The 24,224-nt window shown below is 38.2% G+C and overlaps 1 protein-coding gene and 1 non-coding gene across 2 annotated transcripts in view; one reads left to right on the top strand and one right to left on the bottom strand.

Annotated features, from left to right (window-relative positions):
* GABRG3 (gamma-aminobutyric acid type A receptor subunit gamma3) overlaps nt 1–24,224 on the bottom strand; it is a 503,489-nt gene that overhangs the window by 83,856 nt on the left and 395,409 nt on the right. The window lies entirely within an intron of this gene.
* LOC121149540 lies at nt 8,607–8,713 on the top strand. The gene has a single exon (XR_005882698.1). It is a non-coding gene; the product is annotated as a U6 spliceosomal RNA (small nuclear RNA).

Below are 24,224 nucleotides of genomic sequence, written 5' to 3'. Positions count from 1 at the left end.
CGCAATAATGCAGTAATTCACCCCAAATTCCAAGCATCCTCAATTGTGGGGCATCCATTTAGATTATTTGCCCATCTCTTAGTTGGTGGAATTGTGAGAGTCTCAGTATATTTCTAGATTTTTAATAAAAAGCCTTTATCACACACAAAAATAAAAGACCATCCTTTCCCATTGTTCTGGTGGCTTTGATGAAAAACCAGTAGACTTAACCATCAATGTGTGTATTTATTCCTGAGCTCTCTGTTCATTTCTGTTGGTTTAAGTGTCTGTTTTTCTGCCCATACCTTATATATTCTTATTATTAAATCACTATGGTATAACTTAAAACCTGGATGTGTGGAGCCTCCAACACTGTTTTCTTTATTGTGATAACTTTGGCCATTGGGATCTCCTACGGTTGTGAATTTCAGGACTTTCTTTTCTATTCTTGTGAAAAAGCCTTATGAATTTTAGTGGGAATTATGCTGAGTTGATATTGTTTTTAGGGTATAAGAGACATTTTAGTAATATTGATTCTTCCAATGCATGAATATGGAATATCTTTCCTCTGACTTTTGCTTTTTTTTTCAAATTCTTTCATCAATAGTCTATATTTTTTAGTGCACATGTATTGCACCTGTTTGGTTTGGTTTGCTCCTAGGTAATCTTCCTATGCTATTGGAAATAAGATTGTTTTCTTAAATTTTGTCTATGGATTTTTGCTATTTTGTAGAAATGTGACTTGTTATGCATCCTAATTTTTATGTATCACAATTTTATAAATCTGACTGTTGTAATGTTTTTTTTTCCTGAGACTTCAGGGATCTATATTTCTCTGCATGTCTAGATATCTATATCTTTGTGGAAATAAACATATATACCCATATAATATCATGTCATTTGCAAACAGACATTTTATTTTTTTCTTTTCGATGATGTGGATTTTTCTTCCTTTATATTGCTTAATTTCATCTGATAGGATTTCAAATATTCTGTTATATTGCAGTAACGGAGGATCCTTGCCTTGTTCTTGAAATATATGTATATATATTTATATGTTATAAATGTATTTAAATACGCATATCTATTTAAAGAACAATTACATTACTATATGTTACATATAAACTAAATATACTCTATTTATCCTTTTATTTATATTTTATTTGAAATTACAGAGATGGAGAGTGATCTTCCATCAACTGTTTCACCACTTAAATTTTTAGCATCCAAGGGCGAGCTTAATTGCAGCCAGGAACCGAGAACTTATTTTGGGTCTCGCATGTGTTTGACAGGAACCCAAGCACTTAAGCTATCACCTGCTGCCTTCCACGACGTGCATTAGCAGGAATCTGGATTTGATGCAGAGTAGCTGAGACTCAAGTCAGGCTCTCCAATATGAAATGCAGGCAATTTCATCCAAGCGGTAACTTCACCCACCTTTTCTTCCTGCTCTTAGCTTCTGACCACTGAATATGGTGTTTGCCACGGGTTTTTCATTTGTAGCCTTTATTATATGTAAGTACATTGTTCCAATACTTATTTTAAGTCATTATTTGCATGAAGCAATGCTGAATTTTACCAAATGTTTTTTCTGTATCTGCTGCAATGTTCGTTTGTTTTTTTGTCTTCACTCTTTAATATTATGAGTCATATTTATTGATCTTTGTATGTTGAACCATCCCAGGGAAACATTCACCTTGATCATGATATATCATCCTTTTGTGAGAATGAATTTTATCAAGGACTTTTGCCTATGCCTTCACCAAAGATATTAACCTACAGCTTGTTTCCTTTGAATTTTTGTATTTTGCAGCATCCTATACAGTGGATGGAAAATGAAAAAAATGACAACAGAAGAATGAATTAATTAAACACTTTTGTCAGCCCTGTGAAAATTCATCCCAAACGCACGTGTTTGCTGCGGCTGGAGGGAACTACATTCTTGTAGAAAAGGTGTAAACGAACGGAAACATCATTTATTTATGGCTCAAATATCATTTCAGGCTTTCTTCACTACAAAATACTGGGCAGTAAGAAGTTTCAAATTTCATAATTTAAGTATATTGAAGGGTGATTTTAGTTAGCAACATTAAAATTAGAAATAATAATTGGAATAATAATTAACCTAAATATCTTGAGGTTATTAATTTACCAAGTAAAATACACCTAAACACCATCCTGTACTCAATAAGTATGCACAATTATGTTAGTATAAAAATTATCGACATTCATATAGCATTAGAAAAGTCTAAAAGAAGCTCTCCAGTTCTTTCACAGACCTTTCATTTTCTAATAACGGAGTGTGGGAAGCATTTAACAACATTAATTCAAACAGATTGGATTTGTCCCTGCTGCACACAACTCGGTATGTAGCCAGCCCTCATTGCGATCATGCATGCTGACACACCAGTACACGCAGGTAACTTCTGTACTAGTCACACCAACAGCTAGCTTGATGCTCCAAGACTTGGAGCCAACAGGGCCGTGAAATATTTCTTGGATTTTTTTTTTCACTCTTAAACCAGACTGCCTTATTCACCTCGGGCAACTTTTACAAAGGAATCTCAAAATAGAAAACTTCTTTTCTGGCTTATCAAAAGACAAGAAATGTGATAGTTTTTTTTTTTTTTTTTTACTTTTTCTTATTTTCATGAGATTTAACATCTCCATTTTTCAAAAATGGGGACTAAAAATGGATTCGATTTCTTTATGGTAGCCTGAGAGTTTGGTCTGTATCAAGCAGGGGTGAGAGCACAGGGAGACTTTTGTCTGTGAAGCTGCACTGCTGCTCATGAAATTCTGTGAGCATCTCCAGCCTTCCGGAGTCACCGGAGGTAAGGCGCGCTGCTGCACTGCTTTGATGGGGGAGGAGGCGTTCTGGCTCAAACAGGAGGAAATCCTGAGAGCTGTAAAATTCCAACACAAGTATACAAGGGCAGAGCTCTATTTAGAAGGCAACAGCTCTCGGAGTATCCCTGTCCTTCATTTATTGTGCAAAGGGAAAACCAGCATAGGAGAGATTCTAGGCAAACCTCAGAGTTAACACAAAAAGAAATACGACAGGCCACACGTCCATCATAGGCACGTTTTGCACAAAGCACACACTGTAATATTCTCTTAGAGATAAAACCACATCATGAAATGGGCAGCTCTGGAAGTATTAATATTAAAAAAAGTATTGAGTTCCTAAATGTACCTGAACGAACTATAAAAGACATAATTCGAGAAATCCCTGATTTAGACCATCCAAGATAACTGCTACTTTTAGAGAATTCTGGCACTTCTGCAAAAACTCCACACAAGTGTGTGCACATACATACATTCATACACACACACACACACACAACACACACACGTACAGGCACAACAATTCTGTTTAAAACATTTTATCTAGGTCTGTGTTTTCTGCATTTCCCAATCATTTCAAAAAATAACGTTTCCTGGATCTCTGCCCTGGGTAATCTATGTACACAGCACATATCAGTGCAACTAACAAAAGTTCTGGATTTTTTTCCCTGTGCTACGTCACTGTAAGGAATTAGATAGTGAGCATTCATCAAAGTCTGCCAAATTGACTTGAATCAGGATTCTTTAAAAACATATAATATAGTATCATCAAATCTTAGTGCTATGTAAGTGCACTCCAACTATATTTTTCAGGCATAATTTTGAGGATAATTACGTCGTAAGTGGCATTCAAATGAAAATGAGTTGCATTTACAAGTGATTCTTCTTCAGTTTTCCTGTCAGTAGCTCCCATGTCCCATAACAGAATGTCTTGTCAATTTATACTTTAGCCTCATTCACTTAAATTCCAGCTCTGATCTTGATATTTCCATTTGGATAATTTATAGACATTCATTTCAATGTGTCTAAAACCAAATGAATTCTCTCATGTAGTGAAATCCAATTTTTTCACTATCCCTTTTTGTAGATAAAATTATAATTTCCACCAGAAAGGAGGGCAAAAAAAAAAAAAAACATCAGTTGCCCAGCTACCAGATTTTTTTCTTTGATCATCAAAGGATCAGGTCGAGGTCGAATTTGTGTCCATCAGTTTAATTTTCTTGTTTCTGTCTTGGTTCAGATCCTCCCTGCTTCTTCCCTGGATTTGCCACCAGCCTCCTGAATCTTCTTTATAATTTCACAATTTCTCCACAACATGCTTCATATTTTCTTGAGCCAATTATACAAGTTTTCTGACTAAAAACCTTCAGTGGCTCCCAATTTACTGCAGTATAAAGGTCTCTTTGTGGGCTGAGGCCACCAAAGTCTGTTACTCTCATATATACTCCACTGCCTTCAGGGAAGCACTCTGAGTGCAAGAGAAGCTCTGGATTCCCCCCAGTGGCTTTGGATACGCTTCCTCTTGATTTCAAGATTTTCTCTCTGGTTCAAGTAGGACCCTTCCTCCCAAATCCTTCCCTTACTCTTCTACAAAGACGCCTCCTTGCTGCTGCTGCTGCATTTATTTGCTTCTTTATCTAGTTACTTACTCATTTTTGGCACATATGGAACAAGTCAATAAGCGTTAAGATTTTGCAGCCCTTTATGCCCATGCAGGCTTTGGCTTTTGATGAAACCGAGAGTTTTTGTCTAGCTCCTCTCTGTCTCCCTGATGCATTCTGTTCTATTTTCTATTGCCTCTGGCCCAAAACAGGAGCAGCATTGGAGTCTGTTGACAGAAAAATGACCTGCTCTAACCAACAATGGGAGTTTATGAGGCCCAGTGACTCCAAGAAAAAAGGTTTAATGGCCTCAGTATCCAAGAGTAGTGTCCATAATAATCACTGTAGCAAGTCATACCTTCAGCAAATCTCCAGGAGCTTGAGAGGACCTGGATGCAGTGTTCCGCAGTGTCAGCGAACAGAACAAGATACACATCCCATGCCCACACCACATGCACACACACACTCAACATGGATCACACACTGCTCACATTGAATATAGCCAACGGACTCAGCATATGTGCCAGCATAGTCACACCATGTAAATACCACATGCATGCAGCATAATCTTTACGTATGCCACACAAACTTCCCACACATACCACCTACACATGTATCCTGTATCATAAACACTGCTCCATATCTCACACATAAAATGTACGACAAACATTCACATCTGCCACACACGGGGCAGATATAAACACCCTAACATTTCCTAACACACCATGCAGACCACACGTTCAAAAACATACATCAAAACATCCCACATAGAGCTAAATGACACAAACTAATGCCACACATACGATGTGTGCATGTACCACATAAACACACAAATCACAACAACACACTCACGCACCATGCATATCACAGCAGACAGATCAGTACATACCACGTTCATGTGCCACCTACACCATATACACAACACATTTCCCTACGGACACACCACATATCCCACCACATACACAAAATACAGAATCATCACATGGATATGCTGCAGAGTAGAAGATCCTAGAACATCAATTGATTCTTAAACCTAATAAGAGCACAAGGTGAACTCCAATCCCACCATGGATTTAGAGGGTCAATCTATTCAGCATTTATGCTCTTCTAATGTCATGAAAAAGTTGGAAATATCATATTTTATCCCTTTAAAATATAATGACTTTAATACTATGAGAAAAGTGCTGTAATTTTGTAATCTCTAACACATCACCCAGACCTTGGACTCCCGAAGAGTTGGAACTGTGTGGTAGGCCTCAGTGGCATGGGGCTTTCTGAAGAAGCACGTGGTTTCTCTCTATCATTTACTAGAAGAGATGGGCTTCTGGAAAAATTCTTCAGCACAGGCAACAGTTGTATTGCCTCCTGCTCATGGGATACTCAGGCAGGGCAGAAACAAATAAAAATGACTATCAATCCTCTCTTTGCACAGTGATATTCTGCACTGACATTTTCAGGAATGCAGCTGCTGTATCAACTGAGAGGAGATTCTATTTCAATCTGAGGACTTAACCAAGATGATTCCATCACCGTGTCAGTTTAGTATCCCACAAACATGATGATAGGGCCCAGTGTAGTAGCCTAGTGGCTAAATCCTTGCATATGGCAAGATCTCATATGGGTTTATTTTATTATTACTTTTTTATTTTAGTTCTAGAATAAAGGAGAACATGTAATATTCATCTTTGTGTGTTGAGCTTATTTCATTTAGGAAGTCCTTGAGTCATATTTATTTTTATGCAATTGGTAGAATTAAGTTATTTTCATAAAAGAATTTAAAAATGTGGTATGTGTCCATTAATCTGCTGATGGATACCTTGGTTGATTCTGTATTAAGGCTGCTCCAGTTTACATTGAACTTGAGGTCCTAGACACAACATTTAGCAAGAAAAGTAAAGAAATTACATTTAGACTACAAAGAAATATTTTAAACTAGTTCTGTTTGAAGACCGAAGCTTGTTTATAGAAAATTTTAACAAATCCACCTAAAATTAACCATTCAAATTATGAAATGAAATGCATGAAGTTGCAAGATGCATGATTAACACACAAAAATAAGTCACATTTCCATAGACTAGCAATAAGCATTCTAAAAAATGGAATTATGAAGACAATGTACTATAGTAGCATTAAAATAAATTATTAGAAATTAATTTAACAAAAGCAGTGTAAACTGTGCACGTTGAAAAAAATTTTAAATTTTATCAAAGAAAAACTTAAATGCATGGAAATAAATGCCACATTTATCAAGCAAAATGCCTAATACCATTAAGATGTCAATATCTTCCAAAGTGATCTACAGCTAAAATATAATTCTTCTCAAAAGTGTAGCTGGCTTTGTTACAGATACTAGCATGATGATTCTAAAATTTTCATAGAAATGCAAAACTGCTGGGGAGAAATTATGACTGTTAGTTTTCTCTAATGTAAAATATTACTTCTCCCCATTTTGTGCTCTTTCAAGAGTATGTTCGCCCTAATTTCATCTTTCAGGCTTAATTTTACAAAACACAGAAGGGGGATTTGTAGAAGGACATTGTGAGCTTAGAAGGTCAGCATGCACAGGATTGCAATTGATTGGATATCCTTTGTATGAGAACAATTGAATGGATACCTTTTGCATAACTGATTGGACAATATTTGTATGAGAACAACTGAGTGTGTACCATTCGTGTAACTAAATGGACATCATTTCTATGAGAACGGTTGAGTGGACAGCATGTGAATGAGAACACTTGGTGGAATATACAAGACAAAAGGAGTTCCAAACAAAAGTGTAGAAATAGTTTATGGGTTTTGTTGATAAGCTCAATACCTCCTCCCTTATTCTATATGACCCTCAGTGTATAAAGTCGGAACAAACTTTGGCTTCCGGTCATCAAAAAAAAAGAAAAGAAATGATTTAAGCATACAACAAATTATTATTTGACAAGGGAAGGCATGCAGTATTGATACAAGATACCAAACTGATGAATCTTAAAAACATCATGTTCTGTGAAAGAAGTCAGCAATAAAGAAATCACACATAAATATTATACATGTATATAAAACACACATTATCTATTATATATATAATAGATATTATATGCATGTTTACATATGCATGTTTATATGCATATAACACAAACACATATATGGGAACCATATAAAAGGGAGCACATTATATAATATACAAGAGATGTTATATTATATATGTATGTGTATATGTGTGTGTTATATGCATATAATACGAATATGCATACATATACATACAAAATGTGTATATATGAGAAGCATATAAAAAGAGATAGGGGTGTGTGTGTGTGTCTGTGTGTGCTTGTGAAATGTCCAGACATTCATGGAAAATTCATGGAAACAGAAGTATGTTACTTGTCTAGGCCTGGAACACTGGAGTTAACGGGAACTGACTGATGATAAGCTGAATTTCAAGGGGAGGGGAAAGCAATGAACTGTTTCTATTAACTACAGTGATAGTGGAGAGATCTGGTGAACATGCTAAATACTGTTTAACTGTTCGTGTTAAGCTGTTAAGTTTTATGGCCTGCAAATTATGTCAGAACAAGCTGCTAAAGAAAAAGAAGTAACCAAATAAGTATTGACAAAGAAACAGTGTTACTGATACCAAAGTACATAGCAGACACCAGAATAAAATACCAGTGACCTAAGCAATGGCATTATCCTTGATGCTTAATGTTTACATTATTTTAAATAGTAAGATTAATTTTTATTAAAATTCTAAGTAACATAGAAATAGAAATACAAAATAAAACCAAGGAATCAATGGAGAAAGTCCAACATGCATGTGCCTGGACACTAGGAGGCGAAACAGAGCCATGCAGTAGGAAGAACGTTTGAAAAAGCATCATTAAGAAGTTAAATGAGCCACAGCTAAAACTGATACATAAATGTTGAAATAACCTAGAAACACATCATAGTATAACCACCAAAAATAAATGGTACCACTATGGAAGTCTGTATGTAGAGTGCTAAGAGAACTGAACACTGACCTACTGTATTACTGAGCTATCCCACTCCTGGAAATGTAGCCAACAGAAATGAAATCTGCATATGAGAAAGGGATCTGCAATCCTATATTTACAGCAGCACAATCTACAATAGCAAAGACATGGAAACAACACAGATGGCCATCAAAGGAGGAGTGGAAGAAGGAACTGTGGTGTGCTTACTTCAGCAGCACATATGCTAAAACTGGAAAGATACAGAGAAGAACAGCATAGCCCCTGAGCAAGAATGACATGCAAATTCATGAAGCATTCCATATGTTTTAGAATAATGGACTTATGACTGCTTATGAAGGAGTATACTATTATGATAATATAGGGGAACTCAGTGGGGAGTGAGGGAATGTGGGGAGGAAATAAGAGAAATCCCAGAACTATGGAATATATCAGGAAAAAAAAAAAGAAACCATGGTACATGCACTCCATGGAATACTAATCAGCCATTAAAAAGATAGAAATTGTACCATTTGCAACAAATGATCCCAACTAGAGACCATTATGCTCAGTGAAACAAATCAACCCAAATAGCATATATTCTCTCTGATATAAGGCAACCTTCATGCAAAACACAAGATCAAGAGCCCTTTCAATACTGTTTTTGCTACACCTCAGGGTGGTTCATACTTTTTCTTTATTTTTCATTCATTCAAAAAAAAGTTTTTGTTTTTCTATTAATTTCCTCACTGACTCATAGGTCATACAACAGCATTATTCGCTTCAGAAAGGTCTTTGATTCTCTTTTTCATTTCTTCAGCGACACATTGCTCACTCAGTAGCATGTTATTCAACTTCTCATGTTATACATTTTCTAAGAGCATTGATATTTCGCCAATCAATTATATTTCCACATTAGCAATAAACAAAGATGAAATTTAATGTATAAGAGCAGTCACAATTGCAATGAATGCATATCTTCAGAAATAATAACAAAGTTTATAGTGCAAGATCTGTACAGAAAGTCGATAAATGGGGCTTCCTCAAAATATTTAATTCTGTTCCCTGAACAGTAACTGTAAAAGGTTGAAAATTAAGCCTTTATCGCATAAATCACTATATGTTTTAATTAGTTCAGTCCTCACATGTTCACAATGGCTGGGCACTGTCCAGGCTGAAGCCAGGAGCTTCATTCAGGCTTCCCAAATGAGTGACAGTGGCCAAAATACTTAGTCTGTCTTCTGTTTCTTTTCCCAGGCTATTAGCAGGGATATGGATCAGAAGGGGAGCAGCTGGGATATGAACCGACACCCATGTGGGATGCTGGCATTGTGAGTGGTGGCTTTACCACCTGCCCCACAATGCCAGCACCACATATAAATGTTGCATTAGGAACCCCTAGCGCTTCCCTGAGAGAATGAATGTGCCTTGCTTAGTCCCTCGACTGCTTCCCTTTTCCAGCAGTGTTTGTTAATCCAGCACTTCACATCCCCAGTACTATTTGCATGGGTTTTAGCATTTGTTGCTGGATGAGCCTAAATTAAGACTTCAGTTAAGTAACAACAGTGTATTTGCACACGTGTGTATTTAAAATGGAAAAGATAACTCATAGTGTAAGATCCTCTGTCTTAAACTCTTCAGCAGTAAGCGGACCATGAGATAAACTTGAGCATGTATGCATTTTCTATTTAGTCGGAAGAAAAAAAAATTATAGATTTCATTAAATAATTGTCCCTTTTTTGATAAAGTGATAAATCTTCTATAATTTGTCACCAACATTCTTACATATATTTTATATTTTTGTTATACCTAAATGTATCCACAGAAATATATACATGATATGTTTTAAATTTTGCACAAATGGTACTATGCTGCACCTTTAATTCTAAAAAATGTCATTTTGAGTAAGGAAAAAAAAAAAACCTTGCAATTAGGAGTTATTTTCTTAAGTAGTAGCATGGGGAAAATTCATACGGGCTGAGATTAGCAAGGGGCACGGGTGAGGAAGGGAGTGAGAACTGGGATGCTGAACCAAGCACAATCCTGCTGTAGTAACTTTAGCACAACCTGGCCTGGCACTGTGGAGACACCATGGTTCATAGTGCAGTGTGCTCCATCAGGACAAGGGGAGGGAGCCAGAGTATTTCTCTTCTATTCCAGTCAGTTCAGAGATGATGACACTTGGAGGACTTGTACTTCCCATCATCTTCCCATCATTCTGGACCTCATTTGTTCAAACAGCCTGGACCCTGGCTGTTCCTTTTAAAGGAGACACCACTGAGTGTTGGAGTGAAAGCATGCCTAAGATCATGGGGGGGGGGAGTGGAACAGATGCCTGCAGATCTGAGGGCAGAGAGTATAGTCTGCCTTCGGGGAAACAGAGTAAAATCTGCTCTCCCTAGGAGCTGCCTCTGCCTGAAGTCCCAGTGATAATATCCCAAGCCTTCACTCTGAAAAGCGGGTCTTCATTCACAGCAACACGCACAGCTGTTGGGAAGAACTTCATTTCCAAAAGGTAATGCCAATGGCAGCGGCCAATGGGGGTCTCCTGGGAGATGATGTAGGAAGCCACACATTTCTGTTGTTGGAGGCCTTGGGTCTGATTTATCAGAGGGCATGCTGAGTGTGTCTTAGCATTTGGGCAAGGTCCTGACCGGCTGTTTCTAGCCATGACCAAATCACTTTACCAAACTAAGATCTAATTTGCTTTTAGAGTAAAGTAATGACATCTTTATCAAAAGCTGAAAGGAGGATGAAATGAGATATCACCCGAGTTTCTCCTATACTCCTCCGTTCTTTCAGGTTTTCAATAAATGTCTCATGAAGATTATTTACAGAATAAAAAGATATTTACTGGGGGAAAAGGATACATTCGCCTTTAGGAAAAGTTTCAAACCTATTTTACTTTCTAGAGATTTATCTATTTTTATTGGGAATATAGATTTACAAAGAGAAGGACATACTAAGAGAAAGATCTTCTATCCACTGATTCACTCCCCAAGTGGCTGTACGATCAGAGCTGATCTGATCTGAAGCCAGGTGCAGGGTCTCAAGGCTCTGGGACATCCTCTACTGCTTTCCCAAGCCACAAGCAGGGGGTTGGAAGGGAAGTTGAATAGCCAGGACATGAACTGTTGCCCATATGGGATCCTGGCACTTGCAAAGAGAATATTTAGCTATTAAGTCATTGTGCCAGGCCCGAGAAAGCTTACAATTTAACGAAACATTTTGAACAAAGGATTAATGATTTTTCAAATGGGTAAGGCCTGAAAAAAGCTGGATTTGGGCAGTCACATCTCACCACAATCCACCTCTATTAGATGATTATAAAAAAACCTGGGCATTCACCCAAGAGCCTCTTAGAATGCTTAAGTTTTAAAGAGAGTGTAAGAGGGACAGCTGTTTGGCACAGTGGTTTTATGCTTCATGAGATATCCGTATCCCATATTATAATGCATAATTTGAAATCCTGAGTCTGCTTCCTATTCCAGCTGCCTGTTAAGGCACACCCTGGAAAAGCAGCAGCTCACGGCTAATACCAGGGGCCTGCTACTCACAGGGGAGGCTCCGGCCTGTCATGATGATCCCAGCTTTTGTGGATATCTCTCCTCATTTATCTTTGCAAATAAAATGAAAACAAATAACATTTTTTGAAAAAATAAATCAAGGTTAAAATACGGTAAGACATCAGTGGGGAAACCTCACTAGATTTCTGTGCATATTTGAAGGCAGCTTAGATGAAGAAGTTGTCTGCTTCCACACCTAAAATGTACAGGTTTGTGGTTAAAATTTTCTTTTTTTCTATGTCATAGCTCTTTGAAAGTAAATAAATGGCAACACATTGGAGCATAATGCATTATTTTTACTTAGTGTTTTCTGGGGTGAATCTAAATTGGAAGTGAAGCCAAAGCATCAACAAGCCTACCTTACATGAGATGGTTTATCAAAAGCAAGAAAGATTAAACGCTAAGAGATGAGCCAGCTTGTCCAGGAACAGAATAATTTCACTGGATGCCCCTGAGCTAAGGATTTATTTTTTAGTCATCTGCTATGTTTGCCGAAAGCAAGTGCCACAGACTGGGTGTCTGAAAACAACAGAAGTGTATTTCTTGCCAGTTCTGGGTCTTGAGATCTGAGATCAAGATGCTGGCAGATGGCTTTCTTCCCCCAGGTCCTTATGTGGTCTTCGCCCTGTTCATGCCTGTGTCCTTGCATTCTCCATCCTAAGGAGTTAGAATTCTTCTGTTAAAAGGGTAACAACCATACACAACCATGCTCTGAGATATCAAGTGTTTTGGTGTCAACCCAGGGATTCTGGGGGTACAAGAGTCAACCCTCACGGACTTTCTTCAGTGGGGGTTGGCTCTGACAGGTGGAGCAGGCACTCTCATCTGCAGGATACAGAACAGCCTCATTGGAAGGAAATCTTTGTGGCTTTGATGTTGACAGCTCTTACTTGATTTCATGAGCTAATCACTGATCACATACAGTCTACTGCCTGGAAGAAAATGACACAATTATGGGATATCACCCCTATTTCTGCAAAAATGCAAAACATTATTAGGGCAACAGCCACAGCTTTTTAAGTTCTCTGTATAAAAAGGGCCAGGATGCAGGAGAAAGAGGTTAAGAAAATAACTATGGCGGTCTCTGTACAGGGTAGAAAACTGCAAGAATTAACTTCAACTGCTTCTCACAGGTAGTTTATGTAAGGGCTATAGCTTCCAGGGTGTCCTGAAGTGTCTCAGTGACAGGATCTAACACTACGTTCAGGATATGTGTGTGGGCTGAATTCCCTTAGAAGGTATTGAAACACTCACGAGAATAATGGGAACTTACATGACACTGAAGTAGCAAATCTAGTTTTATATGTTTGAACCAGTAGCCTCCATATTGAATTTAAACTTTTCAAAGTTTACTTGGAGCCAAGAGTTAGAGAGTGAGAGATCTCCCACCTAGGAGTTCAGTATTCAAATGTCTACAACAGCTAAAGCTGGAGCGAGACCACAGTCAGGAGTTATGAACTCAGTCAGGGCCTTCCACGTAGCAGAGACAGAACTACTTCAATTCTCATCTGCTGATTCATAAAGTCTGTATTTGTAGGAACCTGGAAGCAGGAACAGAACTGTGACTTGAACCCAGGCCTTCTGATACTACATGTATCTCCACTGATGGCTAAACTACTAGGCCAATGTCCACCGAAGCTTTTTTAAAAAAAGAGTATTAACTCAGTATATGCTTTGTGGTAACTGCACCTGTAGACTGTTTTTTTGAGCTTGTCTGTTTCTTCCCAGGAAGTCATAGGCACAGGGAAAGATGCACAAAGAGAGGAAGCTCAGTTGTGGCTTTGTCTGCAGAGGCTGAGGCATCCCTGACTCTGCCCTGCTCTTAGGGCAGATTGGGAGCCCACAGGACTTCTCAGGTCATGTTTTGGTTCCACCACAGGGTAGTAAAAAGGAGGAAAATTTTCCAGGAAACTTTTCTGTGGTTCTAGAAGAGGAGGAATGAAGCAATTTGTTGTAGTGCTAACTCTGAGAGTGAGGGCTAGAAATGCCTTGTTACTCTGCAGTCAGAGGCTCAGGAACACACACCAGTTTGGAATCTTTCCAAAGCTGCTCTCTCTGCAAAGCATGAAGCCATAAAAGCTTCTCATGACTGCTCCGTGCTCTGTGTCCTCAGCCCAGATCAGAGTGATGACACATCTGCCCTACCGCTTCCAAGGATCAATAAGCTAACACCCTAAACTTAGGATGGAACCATATATTCCCCACAAGAGGATTAAGCCTACAGGGGGTACAGGAAATTGTACAAATATTCCATTCCTTTGAGAAAGAAAATTGCAGTAATATTTCAGAAGCTATGCCAAATAGATATTGAAATAAATGCTCAGAACGAATTAGAAATACATTTTTGTTGTACCTTTATATCATGCTCTGAAAATAAAAACAAGGGGAGGGCATTTTGGCACAGCAAATTAATCTATGACTTGGAACAACATATCTTATAATAAAGGGCCTGTGATTTGAGTCTTGCCTCTGCTTTCAACTCACTTCCTACTAATGCACCTGGAAGGCAGCAAGTGATGGCCCAACAATTTGGGTTCCTGCTACCCATCTAGAAGACATAGACGGAGTTCTTGACTTCTGGATTTGGCCTGACCTAACTCTGGCTGTTGCAGGCATCTAGATAGTGAACCAGGAGGTGTAAGATTCATTCTGTTTCTCCCTCCCTCTCTTCATTTGTCACCTTGCCTTCTAAATAAAACCACAAACACCAGCATTTTTCACGATCTTTATCACTTGGACTTCAAAGATGTGGAATAAGCTGGGAGATGGTGTGTTATGAACCGAAACAGTGGGTGAAAATGCAGCACCTGGTGACAGTAGGAACTTCAATATCGTTACTTTCTACTCTAGTACCCTCGCTGTGGTAAAATTATACTATTTACAATGTTATGTAACTTCTTTTGTGATGGATTTAACTAATGGAATAATTAATAATGACTTGCCTTTCTATTTTTCTGGAAAGTAACTTTAGTTTGGCATTTGGTTACAGAAAATAATGGATGTCTCAGTTTCTTTAACTATAAAATGGAGAATACGCACATGCTTACACACATATACATACGTACATACATAAATACATACATACATCTGTACAGGCACACACATGTGTGTGTATAATATATATATATATACATAAATTTATATGTTAAGGATTTATTTACCTGTATGTGAAAAGTTGCAGAGAGAGAAGTATTCTATCTGTTAACTCACCTTCTCAAATGTCCCCAGTGGTCAGAGCTAAGTGGGTACAAAGCTTGGGGCCAGTAGCTACTCTTGGATCTTTCCCTTGGGTGAACAGTCCTAAGTTTTTGGGCCATCTTCCACCTCTTTCTGAGGCCATTAGTAAGAAGCAGAATCAGAAGTGGAGCATTTGGGACTTGAATGGGCACCCATATGTTAAGTGTGCTTGATTATGCCTGGCACAGAAATAGCCCTGCATCAACATTAATTGTTCTATTACACAGATGAAAATGGGACTGTTAATATCTACCAAAAATAATTGAATCCAATGAGTGATGAGCATTATGGTTAAAAGAGCACAAAAATTCTCTCCAGAAGTGCCAGGTGGAGCCCATAGGCTTCTACAAAAGTGTCAAGAGTGTATGGGTGTGGGTGCAGGCCTGGTATGATGGCTCAGTGGCTAGATCCTCACCTGTACACATCAGTATCCCAATATTGGCACCAGTTTGTGTGCTGGATGCTCTACTTCCCATCCAGGCTGGGAGGGCAGTAGAGGATGGCCCAAAGCCTTGGGAACCGGCACCCAGGTGTGAGACCTGGAGGAAGCCCCTGGCACTTGACTTCTGATCAGTTCTGGCCATTGTGGCTACTTGGGGAGTGAACCAGCAGACACAAGATTGTTCACTCTATATCTTCCTCTCTCTCTGTAAATCTGCCTTTCCATTAAACATAAAATAATCTAAAGAAAAAAAAAACCGAAAACACAGAGAATTTAATGAGGGATTCTTGTGAAAGGAGCAAAAGGCGAGTAGAGTTGGTAGTTAAAGTGATTTGCAAGTTGAAGCATGAAGATTTGAGAATGAGACAATAGTCATGACAGAACAGGATGGAAGGAGACAATGGGGTGACAGAGTGCACAACCTATAGACATGACATGCATGCACATAAGTGACAGATGTGACCCAATTTATACACAGTAGAATTCATTCGTTAAGTATCACCAAGAGCACAGAGCAAGGGACATATACAAGAAGGTGGGGGTCTGGTGCTGTGACATTGGAGGTAAAGCTGTAGTCTTTGCTGTCAACAACCCATATGGGCTCTCCTTTGAGTCCTAGGTGCTTTACTAAAGATCCAGCTCCCTGCCAGTGTGCCTGAAAAACAGCAGTCAAAAGCCCTGTTCTTTAGAAACTTGCATTCCTGCACCCATATGTGAGACCAGGTGATAATCCAACCATTTGTTCAGAAGTAAGAATCAGGCCATCCCAGATTCAGACTGAAATGTCAACGTGAACAAATTTGAATGAGATTGCATATTTGAAGGTTTAAACTCTATTGTATGTTGTGGAAACTGCCTTTGACATCAATATGAGATATGGCAGTGTCAACTCATAAACACAGATTATACTAAGATTGGTGGTGTGTTTATCTAGAAAGCTGTTTGGCTTATTGCCGACATCAGTAAGTGATAAGATGGTCTACATTTTGATTTCTTATTTCAAAGAGTACTTGTCTATTAGACAATCAAAGAGGTGCATGTCTTAGTCCAATTCAAGCATTCAAGAGTTTTCAGTGATACTTTCTCTAGTACCATCCACTATGTCCATTGTTCCTTTATCCACCTTTATCTGTAACCAAACGCAACCCTCTTCTCTTACCAACCCAAACCTCTCCTCCAGGGCTTCACATTCTGGGGGTTCTGACTTGTGAGAGAGGATTGTTATTTATCCTCTAGAGGAGCTCCTGTCAGCAAATCAAGATCAGCTGGGAGGGTGTGGGAGCAGCAGGTTCTGAACTTGAAAGAGAACTCTTTCATCATGCAGTGCCAGGATAAAGGGGAGTCATTAATAAGTGAAAAATAACTATCAACCTGTTTCATTTTCCACACTGTATTTGGATCATCCCAGGTTTTCTCCACTTGCTTTTGCATGCCCTCTGAACCTACCACAGGTGCTGATTGTCATTTTACCACTCATTGAGGAAGTACAGTAGAACTGGCAGCCAACAGGCAGGAAGTGTGGGTGCTTCAGATGAACCCATGCATGCTGCTGAGTGGCCTAAGCTTAGCATCCTGGTAGCAAGTCAAGGCCCAGTGTTTACAGAAAATTACATCATGCTAATTGTGACTTTCCCAGTTCAACAATCAGTAGAGACACTCCTTGCCTTCAATGGAGTTATGTCCTGGTAGGTCCATTATAAGCTTGAAACTATTGTGCAGAGTGCATTCAGCACATGCAATGTATTCATTATCTGGGCTCAGCAACTCAACACACTCTAAAACACCCATTGTCCCTCCTCATGATTTCAGGGCTGACGGGAAGCTTTGCTCACTCTTACTGTCCAATACTGTCAGTCAGAATCAAGCCACAGATTACTAGTTGAGACAAAATCCAAACTCAAAATTCAAAGCATAATTTCCACTGAATGTGCATTGCTTTCACATTAGCATAAAGTTGAAAAATCAAGCTGAGGACTGTACATTTCAAAGAAATTGTCGCACTCTTCCTTCTGCACTGATTCATCTTCCAGAATTTTAGCAGGCAGTGAAAGTTCTTTACATGACAGAAGACAGTGTGGAGTAAGCAGGAGGTGGGTTCCTGCGGCAGGGCAGCTCCTGTTCCTGCTCCTGCTCTGCTTGGTGTGTGAAGAGATGTGGTTTTACATGTGCGTCCTAAGCAGATTAGGGGCACTGCCCTGCCTAATACCAGAGCACCTAATGACAAGTCCATAGATGGATGCGTTTCACAGGATTCCCAGGCTGATTGTGACCTCATTGGCAATTCCAGCCTCATACATATTTTCTATACAAAATATGTAGTTTTCAGTAGGACTGAAAACTATTTTTTAATATTTATAAAAATGTTACATCAAATGTGAACTATGTATAACATAATAGCTTTACATTTAACAAAGCTATTGAGAAAGCACAGAAGAGGTCTCGAGAGTGATAACAATTATTAGCAGCAAGGAATTCAAGTGTTAGCTAAGCACATACCCCATCTTTCCTGATCAATAGAGTCTGGATGGTTCTTGTTCCAGGGTAATGAACTGGACCATATACCACATACCCAGAAGTCCATCCTGGATTCCACAGAAATCTAACAACTGGACTCTGCCCTCTCTCCCTCATACCTTCATATGCAGGATGTGTTTAGTAAGTGGGTAATGAAAGACTAAGGGACAACTAGCTTAGAAACAAAGGAAAATGCAAACTCTAGAGCAGGAAATAGCACACTATGATGTAGGCCCACTTAGTTTTATAAATAAGGTTTCACTGAAATACATCAATCTACGTTTATTTATTTGAATATTGTCTCTGTGTGATGACAGATTTAAGTACTTGCAAGAGAAATCATAATGATCCAAAAAGTCATAAAGTTCTTACAAAGTAAAAATACAATTAGGTCCTTTATTTAAAAGAAACTTCTGCCAAATCAGCTAGAAATATAAAGTTGCATACATGAGGAAGAGGACTACAGGCAGGAAAGGGTCCAGACGGGATATTGATATTTGGAGGGTCAGAGGGCCTTTAGCAGAGGGAAACACCAGGATATAGCCCTGGGCATGACCGGTTAGAAAATTCCAGAGAGGAAGGGAAGAAAGTATAAAGTCTTCACGTAAATGGAGTTGGAATGTTGTATGAACAGGTTGACTATCCGGAATCTTAGAACTGGGAAACAGGGATGTAGGAATTCATGAAAGAAGGAAGGAAATTCAAATGCACGAATGGTAGATACATAGCTCGTGCTCAGTCGGACTCCAGATGCCCCTTCAGGAGGGACTGTAGCAGGCAGGAAGACTTCACTGCAGCCCAGGATAGCTCTGCTGAGCTGGCCACATGTCCACTGGTCTCAATTACAGGAGAAGCTGGTTCTGATGGAACGGATGGGGACTGTTGTTATTTCTAGACTTACAACTTTAGTTGGACTGAGTTATACTACAAAGCATTGTCTGTTTCCATTTAGATTTTAGATTGTATAGTATAGACCTCCCTGTATGATTTAAATGTTTCTTTTGCTTTACACTTGAATCCTTGGGGTATTCAAATGAGAAATTCTTTCTTTTTTTTTTTTTGAGAAGTTATTTCTTATTTTATTTGACACAATAATTATCCATAAATGCTCACTATCCCCATCTTCTTCATAGCCACAAACACCATGCTAAATGAATTTATGGTTAATATTTGCATAAATATACCAAGCATCATTTTGGGCTGTTTATAATGTGTGTGAACTATAGTGCCACAGTAGTAATTTTCATGTTTATCATAAAGCTTTAGTCAAGCCAAAAAGTAACTGCATGCAATTTGCAACACAAATGTATTTCCTGGGTCAAATCCCAGCCATCACCTAGCACTGACATCAGTAACTCATAAAGAAAATTCTATGAATTAAAAGGCTCATGTAAAGTACTAAAAGAACTATGCTACCTAAACCATTGGTGATGGGGGTAGGGGGGTGGAAATATTTGCCAAGAAACTATTAACCTTAGTTATTGTGTAGAAGACACAGAAACGGCTTGAAATTCACCTTTCAATGAGAAGTTCCAAAGTCTGGTAACTGATTTATGATAATCCTTCCCTGCGAAGTTCTGAATAAGTATGGTAACTCTTGAGCTCTCAACCAGTTTTGCTTTGTTCTGCAACCATTTTCAAAAGGGATTTAAAATTTTCTGCCATGTCAAATCCATCCAAGCATGTACAACAGTAACCCTAATGTTGAGGAGGCTGCAAACCATACCATCTGTTGACTCTGGTATCATTTCGTAAATACATTACTTAGGTTTTAAAAATTATCAGAGAAGATCTTAAAAAATGACTAAGTAAAGGTTTCTGAAAAATGTATTCCACACATAAAAGCAAAGGGTATTTGCCAAAAAAAAAGCCACCAAAATCAACCTTATTAGAAATCTGAAAATTAACCAGTTTCAATAATCCAGTTGGACAGATGTTTAAAGCTCAGTCAGAAAGTGCAAGAAGAAAGAGTGGTGCTGATCTAAGCCAACAAGCTTGTAGTAGTTGATAACAGTAAAAAAACAGAAACAAAGGGAATTTGATCACTGGAAGTGGGCTTCTGGGTTTTCCCAGTAAAGGCTAGAACTTTGCAACGGAAAGCTCATGGATTGCCCTGCAAAGTTTGGCACGATTAAAGTGTTATCTCAAAGAAAATGAGGGGCACAACTGAGGACCCTGTCACCTTAAAGGATGATCAAATCAGCATGAGCACACTGAATCATTATTGATGAGACTCAGAAGGGAATGAAGACCAGGCTACTGCACCCTCGGCAAAAGAAGGCTTCCTCGTGGTTTAGTGGCAGAATGCCCGAGGGAACTGGTTTCTAATTTTCTGTGGGAGGCAAAACATGGATGTAATAAGTTGTCTATTGAAGTAAAGAGATCTCGAGCACAAATTAGTTCCTCTGCTACCAACAGTAAAATGATACAGGAAAGAAAGAAAGTGAAGAGATAAAGTGCTAAATAAAAATGAACCAAGAACTTAATGAAACGAGGGGGGAATTCAACATATTCAGATTTCAAAATGTCAAATTTAAGAAATTCTCTGTCAGAAAAGTATTTTCACTCAAACTTACGAAGAATGGGGACAGATAACCTTTGTACCATCCAAGGATCAAAACGTAGACTATTTAATAGCACAGAGAGTTCTCTGAAGAAAATGAGCATGTGGCTTTCGAATCTACTCAGTTATTTCAGGAAGGTAAAAAACACCGGCTAATAGTTCAAATTCATAAAGAAAAACAAACAACATCAAGGAAATGAACTACAAGGGAAAGTAGAAAAAATAATATAAATGCATTGTTCGTAAATTTTTTCTTTTGCTGTTTAATATAAAAGACAACCATGTAGTTGTAAACAGGTATTTGTGGGCTTACAAGGTGTGGGCAGCAACTTGTATATATTTAATAATAAAAAAGGTAGACTGTAGGAGAGAAGCTATACTGAAAAAGCTTTCGATATACTGTGGAAACTAAGTCATGTTAACCTGAAGTATGTTGTGCTAATTAACATTAAAGACCTTTGTAGAAATCACTACCATGCAATACCAACACATATGATGCTCATATACACAGAATATTATCTAGCATTAGCCAGACAGTAGGCAAAATATCAAACCTTGATAAATTTAAGATTATTGAAACTTTTTAAAAAGATTTATTTTTTGTTTATTTTTATTACAAAGTCAGATATACAGGGAGGAGGAGAGACAGAGAGGACGATCTTTCACCCGGTGATTCACTCCCCAAGTGAGCGCAATGGCCAGAGCTGAGTTCATCCAAAGCCAGGATCCAGGAACCTCTTCAGGGTCTCCCACGTGGGTGCAGGGTCCCAAGGATGTGGGCTGTCCTCCACTGCTTTCCCAGGCCACAAGCAGGGAGCTGGATGGGAAGTGGAGCTGCCGGGATTAAAACCGGTGTCTATATGGGATCCTGGTGCGTTCAAGGCGAGGACTTAAACCGCTAAGCCATGCCACTGGGCCCCAGATTATTGAAACTTTTAAAATATGTACCTGACAATTATAATGGAATGTCGTTAGAAATTAGTAACAGAATCAAAATTAGTAGACAGAAATGAGGCAATATAGTACAATAGCCTCCTAAATACTTGAAAGGTAAAAGGAAAAAAGGGAAAAAAAAACACATAAACTAAGAGAATACTCTGAAATGAGTGCAGAAATTCAGGGTTGATTTAATATGTGAAAATAAATTAGTTTAACACACTATTAATAGGGCAAATAACCAACACAACATTATCATCTCAGTAGATTCAGGAAATGCAGTTGGCAAAAGGACCACATTTTTCTGATAAGAACAGTGAACTCTCTGTTACAGGTAAAGGGTGTCTACTACAACTGATATCTAACAGCACATTGAAGGCTGAAAAACTAAACATCACAAGTCCTCTTTTCTGTTAAACAGAAAAAAATTATTTCACAATGCAATGAGGCTACTTGTTCTGTTTCTTGCTATCTGGCTGACCAACCAGGCAGCAACAGGTTAAACCCCACAAAGAGTTCCGTAACTTTTATCTTTTAAACTTACAAATATTCCTCCGAACAATATTAAAAGGTGGTAAGTTCATGGTAGAACTTACATCATCTCCCGTTTCCTTTGTCTGCCTCTGCAACATTTCATGTGAAAAGGAAGGGCTCAAACTTTAGACTTCATTTTGTCAAACAGTTCCAGGCAACTAGATTATGTTTCTAGGCTGACAATAATTGCTGGAGACATATCTTTCATGTGAATTACATGACAGGATTCTTATCATTTATCTTAGTTATATTTTCATATTTAATGGAAACATGCATGCTATAATGCTACATGGTAATAATTTTCAAGCCAAATCCTTCCCAACTCTAAAATTCATGTTTTCAGAGTTTATTTGCTTAAGTCTTTAGAATTTAAAAAAAAAGTTGAATTTGATAAACTACTCCAGAGGATGAGATCAATATATTTTGATTTCTGAAAATATTCATGAATGTATTCACATATAAATATTACTGAGGAAGGAATGAAAAACAACTGGGAGGTACAAAATGTCCCTTATGCTGAAGGAACATATTAAATCCAATCAATTTAGTTACTGTGCATTTGGTCAAAATTTGTTCTTGGATGGATTGGTGGAACAATAAAATGGGACTGGACATAGAGCTGGGTTTTGCATCCAAATCTTATAAATAACATTTTTGTAAGTATAAACCAGAGGCCAGTCACTTTCCATATGCCTGGTAATGATAATGAACATTCTATAACCAGTATTTACGCATTTCCTTTGTGTTGTGCCTATGTTTATACAGTAAATTTTGTTTAAACTACATCATAGCTCAAGGCAGCAGGAAATTATTTATGTTCATTCTGAAAATCAGCTTACAAAAATGGAATATCTGACCTAAATGGGGAATGTGAGATTTGAACACAGATTTCCAAAAGCAAACCATTCGCTGTCATATTGCAGTGTCTATGCTAATCTAATTAAGCTTCACTTTCCTAAATCTGAAGGGATTGTGTCTATGGTGAATATTAATCATAGATTAATTAAAAGGAAACACTTAAGGCTACTGTTTGTTAAGTATTAAAGGAATAAAATTGAGCCACTATAAATACAAATATAAAATGATACTGTGACAAAGCGGTATCATGAATATCTTCCTGTATGGAAGAAGACATTTAGTATCACATATTTGGATCATTCCCCAGCAGAGAGAGTAGTAAAATAACATTTCAGTTCCTACAGTAGTTGAGCCCAAATATCGTATTTTGTCAATTAAAGTTCTTCAGAGAGGATCATGCTTCTAAGTGTCAGAGACACCCTCCTGATTCCAGAAAGCCATCTATGGGTCCAGAAGCACCAAGGAATACAGACCTCACATTTAGGGTGCCATCACCCCCAAGTCAGGCATTGAGCTTTGAGTTTCTTTTTTCCTGTTGCATTAAAGAGGTTGTAATCGGGTGTCCCATAGGATTGTCCCAAAATCAGTTCCCCACTTGGACATTAATCTCCTGAAGGGTTAATTGTTTCAAGTGTTGAAATGTCTTGTTTTCTAGCTGATGCCCATGTGCACGAGTAAAACAAGCTGATCAAATTCATTAGTGAGGTTGAACAGGACATGTTCAGCTTTGTTAGATGCTGAGGGTCAAGCGGAATAGCTTTGTCTCTGTCTCTCCCCGACTTAATTTTCAGGATCAGCTACATCCTTTCTCTAGAAATATATTTGGACTTTTCAAAAATTTTGGACCATCCTTTTAATTCCTTGGACCGTGCAGTTAATTCTTTGAGGAAATGAGGAAATTTATATTATTAGAGAGCAGTCTTCTGGCATAAATATGAATATTTCAAATTAAGATTAAAATTGGTACAAATTCAGCTGATGCTAATGGATGCTTCTTTTGTTTTACTGTTTCTTTCTCTCTTTATTTCTTCCTTCTTTCCTTCCTTCCTTCCTTCCTTCCTTCCTTCCTTCCTTCCTTCCTTCTTTCCTTCCTCCCTCCCTTCCTTCCTCCCTCCCTCCCTTTCTCACTTCCTTCCTCTTTAGGTCTTTCATATTTATTCAAAACATAGAGTGATAGAGAAAGGAATGGAG

This window comes from Ochotona curzoniae, unplaced genomic scaffold (assembly GCF_017591425.1).
Source record: "Ochotona curzoniae isolate NIBS_2020 unplaced genomic scaffold, NIBS_Ocur_1.0 scaffold_4701, whole genome shotgun sequence".
Classification (NCBI taxonomy): domain Eukaryota; kingdom Metazoa; phylum Chordata; class Mammalia; order Lagomorpha; family Ochotonidae; genus Ochotona; species Ochotona curzoniae.
The sequence above is the reverse complement of the archived record's forward strand: the minus strand, read 5'-3'. Positions and strand labels throughout refer to the sequence as shown.